Source organism: Wyeomyia smithii, chromosome 1 (genome assembly GCF_029784165.1).
Source record: "Wyeomyia smithii strain HCP4-BCI-WySm-NY-G18 chromosome 1, ASM2978416v1, whole genome shotgun sequence".
NCBI classification, from domain to species: domain Eukaryota; kingdom Metazoa; phylum Arthropoda; class Insecta; order Diptera; family Culicidae; genus Wyeomyia; species Wyeomyia smithii.
The window spans coordinates 205,060,896-205,068,205 of NC_073694.1; positions in this window are offsets into that span (position 1 = coordinate 205,060,896).

Consider the following 7,310-nt stretch of genomic DNA (forward strand, 5'->3'; position numbering starts at 1 on the left):
CGCCTACAGAGTCGTAATGGCGAAGACCAAAGGCGTGTTGGCGCCTGCAGAGCGATCACCAGCGATGCTGGAGCGTATCATCGAGGGACTCTTTCCACGACACGAGCCTAATCCTTGGCCTCCGGTTGCTGAGTCTCACGTCCGACGTTCCAGTATCTCAGACACAGACCAGGGATGGTCGGCCAACCTGCCGGGCATCCAATCCGTGAGAGACGGCAGCCGTGCAGAGGTTGTGGAGGAGGTAAGGGTTACGAATGAGGAACTCATCGTGATCGCCAACTCCCTAAAAGTGAGCAAGGCACCGGGACCGGATGGAATCCCGAACTTGGCCATCAGGACGGCCATGAAAGTGGCCCCCGATCTATTTCGAGCAGTCATGCAGAAGTGCCTGGATGACTGCCTCTTTCCGGACAGGTGGAAGCGACAGAGATTGGTGCTGTTGCCGAAGGCTGGGAAACCGCCAGGGGACCCATCGGCAAACAGACCTATCTGTCTGCTGGACACTACGGGCAAGGTGCTTGAGAGGATTATCCTCAACAGACTGGTGAAGTACACAGAGGGTGTAAACGGTCTGGCAAGTAACCAGTTCGGCTTCCGGAAAGGTAGATCCACGCTGGATGCTATTCTCTCTGTCACCAAGACGGCAGAGGTAGCACTCCAGCGTAAGAGTTGGGGCATTCGCTATTGCGCAATCGTCACGCTTGACGTGAAGAATGCATTCGATAGCGCCAGTTGGGACTCCATAGCGCTCGCGCTTAGGAGCATCTACGTACCGATGTCGTTGTACAAGATTTTGGAAAATTATTTCCAGAATCGGGTACTAGTTTACAACACGGAGGAGGGTCAGAAGTGCGTCCCAATCACCGCAGGGGTACCGCAAGGTTCCATCCTGGGCCCGGTGTTGTGGAATGTCATGTATGACGGGGTGTTGAAACTAAAGTTCCCTGTAGGGGTTGTGATCGTCGGTTTCGCAGACGACATCACGCTAGAGGTCTACGGCGAGTCGATCGAAGAGGTCGAGTTGACGGCCGCGCACTGCATACGCAAGGTCGAAGACTGGATGCACTCTAGGAAACTGGAGTTAGCGCACCATAAAACGGAGGTTACGGTTGTGAACAACCGCAAATTAGAGCAACAGGCGGTGGTCAGAGTCGGTGACTGCACCATTACCTCAAGGCGTTCCTTGAAGCTCTTGGGGGTTATGGTTGACGATAAGCTCACATTTAAGAGTCACGTCGACTATGCCTGTAAGAGGGCTTCAACGGCCGCTGCAGGACTATCTCGAATGATGTCCAATAGCTCAGCGGTATATGGCAGCAAGCGTAAACTTCTTGCCATCGTGGTTTCGTCCATACTTAGGTATGGTGGGCCAGCGTGGTCCAAAGCGTTAGGTACCAACAGTCATCGTCGAAAACTGGAAAGTACCTACAGGCTCATGTGCCTGAGGGTTGTGAGCGCGTACCGTACAGTGTCATACGACGCAATCTGCGTCCTGTCCGGCATGATGCCTATCAGCATAGCCATTAAGGAGGACGTAGAATGCTTCGATCAACGTGACACAAGGGGTATACGAGGCACCAGAAGGTCATTCTCGATGATCAGATGGCAGCAGGAATGGTCCAATTCCGCAAAGGGTAGATGGACGCATCGACTTATTCCGGACGTATCACTTGACACTTGACACAGATTCTGTCAGGTCATGGTTGCTTCAGGCAGTATCTACACAGATTCGGGCATGCGGGGTCCCCCATGTGTCCCGAGTGCGCGGATGCGGAAGAAACTGCTGAGCATGTCTTCTTCGTGTGCCCTCGTTTTGTGCATGCGCGGAGCGACATGATGGTAGTGAGCGGGCCAGACACCACTCCGGACAACCCAGTTCGGAGGATGTGTAAAGACCCAAACATTTGGAGGGCGGTTTGTACAGCCGCCTCTCAAATAGTTTTAGAATTGCAAAACAGGCGACAGGTTGACCACCGACACGCCAGTGTTAGCTAACGGCCAGTCTCCAGGTTAGTTTGCTAAGTTAGCAAAGAGATCTATAGAACCAAGAGGGTGCACAGAGCACAAAAGCCGCTCCCCGAAGCAATACCTAGCGGTGGTCCCGGGGAGTATTATGGGCTGGAGACTGGAGGGGTTTTAGTGGGTCCGGTCACTGATTCAAACCAACCCCACACTCCCTGAGGTTGGTCACCTCAGGGGTTTGGATGCAAATTTCCCCTCCACCTGAAACAAAAAAAAAGTGCGTTACACAAACTGGTTCCGATGATCTGTGATCTATGTTAAGAAAAACCGAACCGTAGCATATTTTCAGCATTTTGAAAATTATTCCATTTATGTCACATGTGTACCGAAAACATCTCTACCGGGGTCAGACTTGCGTTATGTGTTTGACATCTTCAACTTCAGAAAACAGCTTATCCGAAAAAAGATAAGTAGAAAGTATGAAGATTTGAAAGTAAAAGTCTAGTGAATAGTATACTGTGTGCCATTGTGTTTATCAGCTGTGTTTGTTTTGATTATGACACATGTATATGGTTCACTTGTAAATGATAAAGTCTCTTTTTTGCAGGTCACTCTTTTCAGATAAAAATTGCAATGGATTCAAGTAGAGAAGGAATCTGGAATTGAATGAGCAACATACATATCAGAAGGAAGCACCGTACACGATCGTCAAACGATTTGAGGAAACTGGCCACATGTCACAATGAATGAAAGATTTCAAACGGTAATACTAGTGTTACATGACGGATCACAATAATCAATATGTCGTTGGATTGATAAAATAATGGACAATTTTGTGATTCCTCTTCATTGTTAAACAGTGAGAATTGATGGAAAGGTCGAATTCGCACGAACAATGTACCAACCATATGCGAGCACACCTGATACAGACTTCATGAGTAGATACTAACTGCCTCCTATGACAACCTCTATATGAGTGGCAAAATTTTTTTTTACAAAATCTCCCCGTCTCAGTAGGTCAATCAATATTTGCTTCTATGAGTCTAGACTATTTTGATGTTTTGAAGGTGAAGCTTTTTCGGTAAGCTCTCAACAACCTCCTCTATCAGACAATTAAACGATCTGCACTCTAAAAAATAGGCACGTAAAATCCACCTGAAAAATCACGTAAGTGACTGACCTTCAGAAAATCTGCCATTTTACGTGACATTAGTAACTTTCACCTAAATTTCACGTACGATTCACTGTCAATTCACGTAAATCGGTCAAATTATAATGTAAATATTTTGAGTGCGTTGGTGTTTGTGTGTTTTGACTTTGTTAGTGTTAGTGCGACTGTGGTGTGACGTTTCCGACAGCGGAGTTTTCGTGAATTTTAAGTATGCAAAAAAAGTCAATATGGCGTCCGAAAAATGCCTAAGCTGCTTCAGCTAATTTTATATTGGAAAACACGCAATGTAAGTAGCCAGAATAATATTTAGATTAACAGAGGAAACATATACATTTTTCAAATTTTCAGTTGGTGAATTCTTTCCGGGCAATTGGAAGCGTCAACGGTCATTTTCGAGCGGAACACCTCCTGCCGGTTGAACGGTTGACATCTTTCCGGTCGTCCCTGTTTTTTTTTCGGTTGGAATCTCGATTTTAGACAAGTAATTATTTTTAGTATTTGAAAATAAATTATATTTTTTAAATGCGCTGCCTAGTCTATGTACTCAAAATTCACGTAGATTCCATCTAAATAACACGTAAAAAGTACGTGAAAATCATGTGGGGTTCATGCGTTCTGTTTATGGTTTCACCTAAATATCATGTAAAAAGGTACGTGAAAATCAGGTTATAATTACCTGACCAACACGTAGACGATTGACACTGAAGTTGACACTAACTCACTAACACATGAACGGCTGTCGAGAAATCGGCAAAAGTTACGTGAAAAGAAGGTGGATGAGAATCAGCCACTTTTCCCGGTAAATTTTACGTGCATTTTTTTCAGAGTGTGCTGTTAGCACTTGATATGACACTTCCGAGTAATTATCATGTTAATTATGATTGAACATAACCGCTCGTTTTTGGCTCATGTGTGCAAAGTCGAACCGTGCCCAAATTGAACCGCGCCAAAAGTTAAACGTGGTCGTGGTCTGAATTCTCAAAATGAAATATAAAACTATCGTAGTCTTGCGTCAACCATGCGGTCGTGTCTTGGATACCACCCTCTTACTTTTTTTTTGATAAATATTAACCATAATAACGTATCAGCTCGACATTCACCTAATTGATGATTAATCTTACGGATGTCACCCTTTTGGAGGTGACACGTAATAAAATTTTCTCACGGGTGTCACCCCCTTGCTGATACTTTATCGATATTTGTTCGTCACAATATCAATATTTTTGATCGATATTGGCGCACTCGATATTATCGATATTTCGATATTGCGACTCGACATTGCTGTCCGGTACTCTCGGTTGCCATCAGGGGAGTGCTGCCGTCAAAATTTTGCCTACCAATCATAAATTCATGATGGCATCAAAATTAAATTTCAAATGCTTACACACATTATAAGATATTCATTGCAAGTGCACATTATAATGGAAACAAACGTTAAGGCTTGGTTTCCCCATTGATAAATATATTTATTCGAAAATAGGTCAATAGCAATTAAAGGACGTTTACTCTATTTCAGCTATTTTAGGGCAAACCAGTTAGCTGGCATCCCGCCATGTTTCCAGAACTAACATCTCAGCGTGTGTGTAAACGAGATAGCATATCACCGCCACTTTTCATACGCATAACATAGCATCTGTCAATGGGGCCCGCGATGAAACAAAGCAAATAAGATAGAGATAAGATAGAGATTTAGGAAAACCAACTAAAAAGTAGGTACCAGAGTTGTTGGTACTAGAATCAATAAGTGGTAGATGGAAAATGTAAGCAGTTCGACAGAAATATGGTTGCCATATTTCCATTTTTATTGACAGCATGTATAGAGCGAATTTCCAGAAATTTGGGTGTGGAACTTCTCGGGTCAATAACCACCACATTAAACCGATCAAATGCGATGCCTTGGTGTTGCATTGGGATGGCAGAATCGATGAATTTCAGTAAAGAATCGGTGTTACATAAGCGATAACATGAATGTTCAGGTAGGATGCTTATATAACTGGCTGGTGATTAGTCAATGGATCAGTGACGATTAGGAGACGCGGCTCACGAAACGTCGGCTTATTCTGATTGGAAAATGCACCTTGCGTAAAGCGATCAGCAATCGGTCCTCTGTCCTAACGGACGAGATGAAATAGCAAACACTTCGCCGGAATATTCAATACTAAGGCACGAAACATGCTGACCGCCAACGCGACCGATCGGGTGAGACTCTTGCCGTAGGTTAAGGGGTTGTATACCTTTTTGGTCGAGAAAAATGAGGGAAGTTTGAATCTATTTTTAAGTGCATAGCACCATTTTCATTGCATCAAGAGGTATTTTTCTGGAAGTACAGTTTATCAACAACAAAAAATACGTTTGATTTTGAGATATACCAATTATTACTGGAATAATGGCCGTTTCCCCGAAACGCTATTTTTTGCAGAGGCCTGCGGTGATCCTGATAGAGACTCAGCGGTTCAACCGAAATCAAAAAACTCATATTATTTCATTAGTTTAGAAGTGTGCCGGGTCCTTGAACGATCGCTTTTATGAGTATATTGTTTTCAGTGCAAACGGGAACGTTTTCCCCAAAAAATGCACGTTTTGAGCGCTAAAAATTGCATTAAAAAATTTTTGCGGCAAAATGTAACTGTATGTTTCAAAAAGCGATCGTTCAAGGACCGGCGAATTTAATAACAAAATTTAAAAAAAAAAAGATAAAGGAAATCGGTTCAGTACTTTTCCCGCAATCAGGATCAGACGACGTACATCCATTTGATCAGTTTTTCAATACGGCCCAAAAACGAACGGGTTACTTATCACTTTTGTGTTGAAATGATGCATACGTCATTTTGTTTTCGTGATTTTATGCAACATACGAATAAGTAACAACTAAAAGAAAGAAAATGGGTCTTCGAATAACGAACAAAGTGGCATAAAAACCCCAGAAAATTTAGCGAACCTATACATTAGAGAAATGACAAGATACTCACCGTTAAGGCAACTGTCAACATCAAAACGGATAACGGCAATGCATAGGTTCGCTACAGAAAATGGCATTGACGTCACTTTGTAATCTTAGGTCTGCAGATATCTGAAAAATCACATCCATAACATCCCTGTTTATAATAAAAGTTAGAAACGAATGACCTGCGAAAATAGTTAAGGTAATTATACTGTCTGCTCTGTTTGCGACCTTACTGAAACAAACGAGATTAGCTGTGGATCAAAGAAAGTGGCCATGATTTAGTCAGAAGAAACTCGTCCATCAATAGGAGACGGTAAACGTCAAAATATTGAAAACTCAATCATAATGAGGTGATTCAATCAGGTCCACTCTCTGCATACTTCACTGAGTTAACTAAGCAGCATATAGCGCGAAAAACTGGCATTCCTAGAAAGAATCGAAAAAAGTCAAATCCGAAATTAAAAAAAAAGACTCCGATTAGTTAAACCATTTTCTCCGGATGATTAATCGAGCCTCTGAAAAACCGTACCTTCGGAGAAATGAGTCTGACTTGTAGAAAAATTGGATTATTTGTTATTTCCGGAAAAAATCTGTGGAAATCTGTGATTTTCCAAAAATATCTGTCATCTGTCATCACAGATTCTGTGATTTGAAAAAGGAAAAAAATCTGTGATTTTACAGTGAAATCTGTGAAAACGGCAACTCTGATATCAGACTAGACTAGGAAACCTTTGTACAAAATTAGCTAGAAAACCTGAATTTATCGACAATTGGTGAGATCTGACTTTTTAATATGATGACTTTCCCTGGCCCGAGAAATTGGTGTATGTGGGCTCTTGATTTGACTTCCGTTCATCTAAATACACACAAGCATATAAACAGACATTTTCCGACCTCGCCGAACTGCGAAGAGTGGTATACAAAAGGTATCCCTATGGGCCTGGGATTAAAAGTCTGTTTCCCAAGCAATTTAAAACATTTTTGACTGTGCAGATTGAAAAAAATTTCGGTCTCAAGAAAAAAGGTAAATTAATGTGATTTTCGCGAATAAAAGTTGTCGGAACCAGTTGTGACTCAATCAAATATGTGCACTTTACCGCTGGAATTGTGGTTATTTCTACAAAAAAGGTATATACAGAATTATTCGGATAAAATCAGTTTGCAATTTCGTAACTTATATCGTGGTATAAATGTGCATGAAGTGCTAGAAATTGAACCACGGTTGCCTGTGCT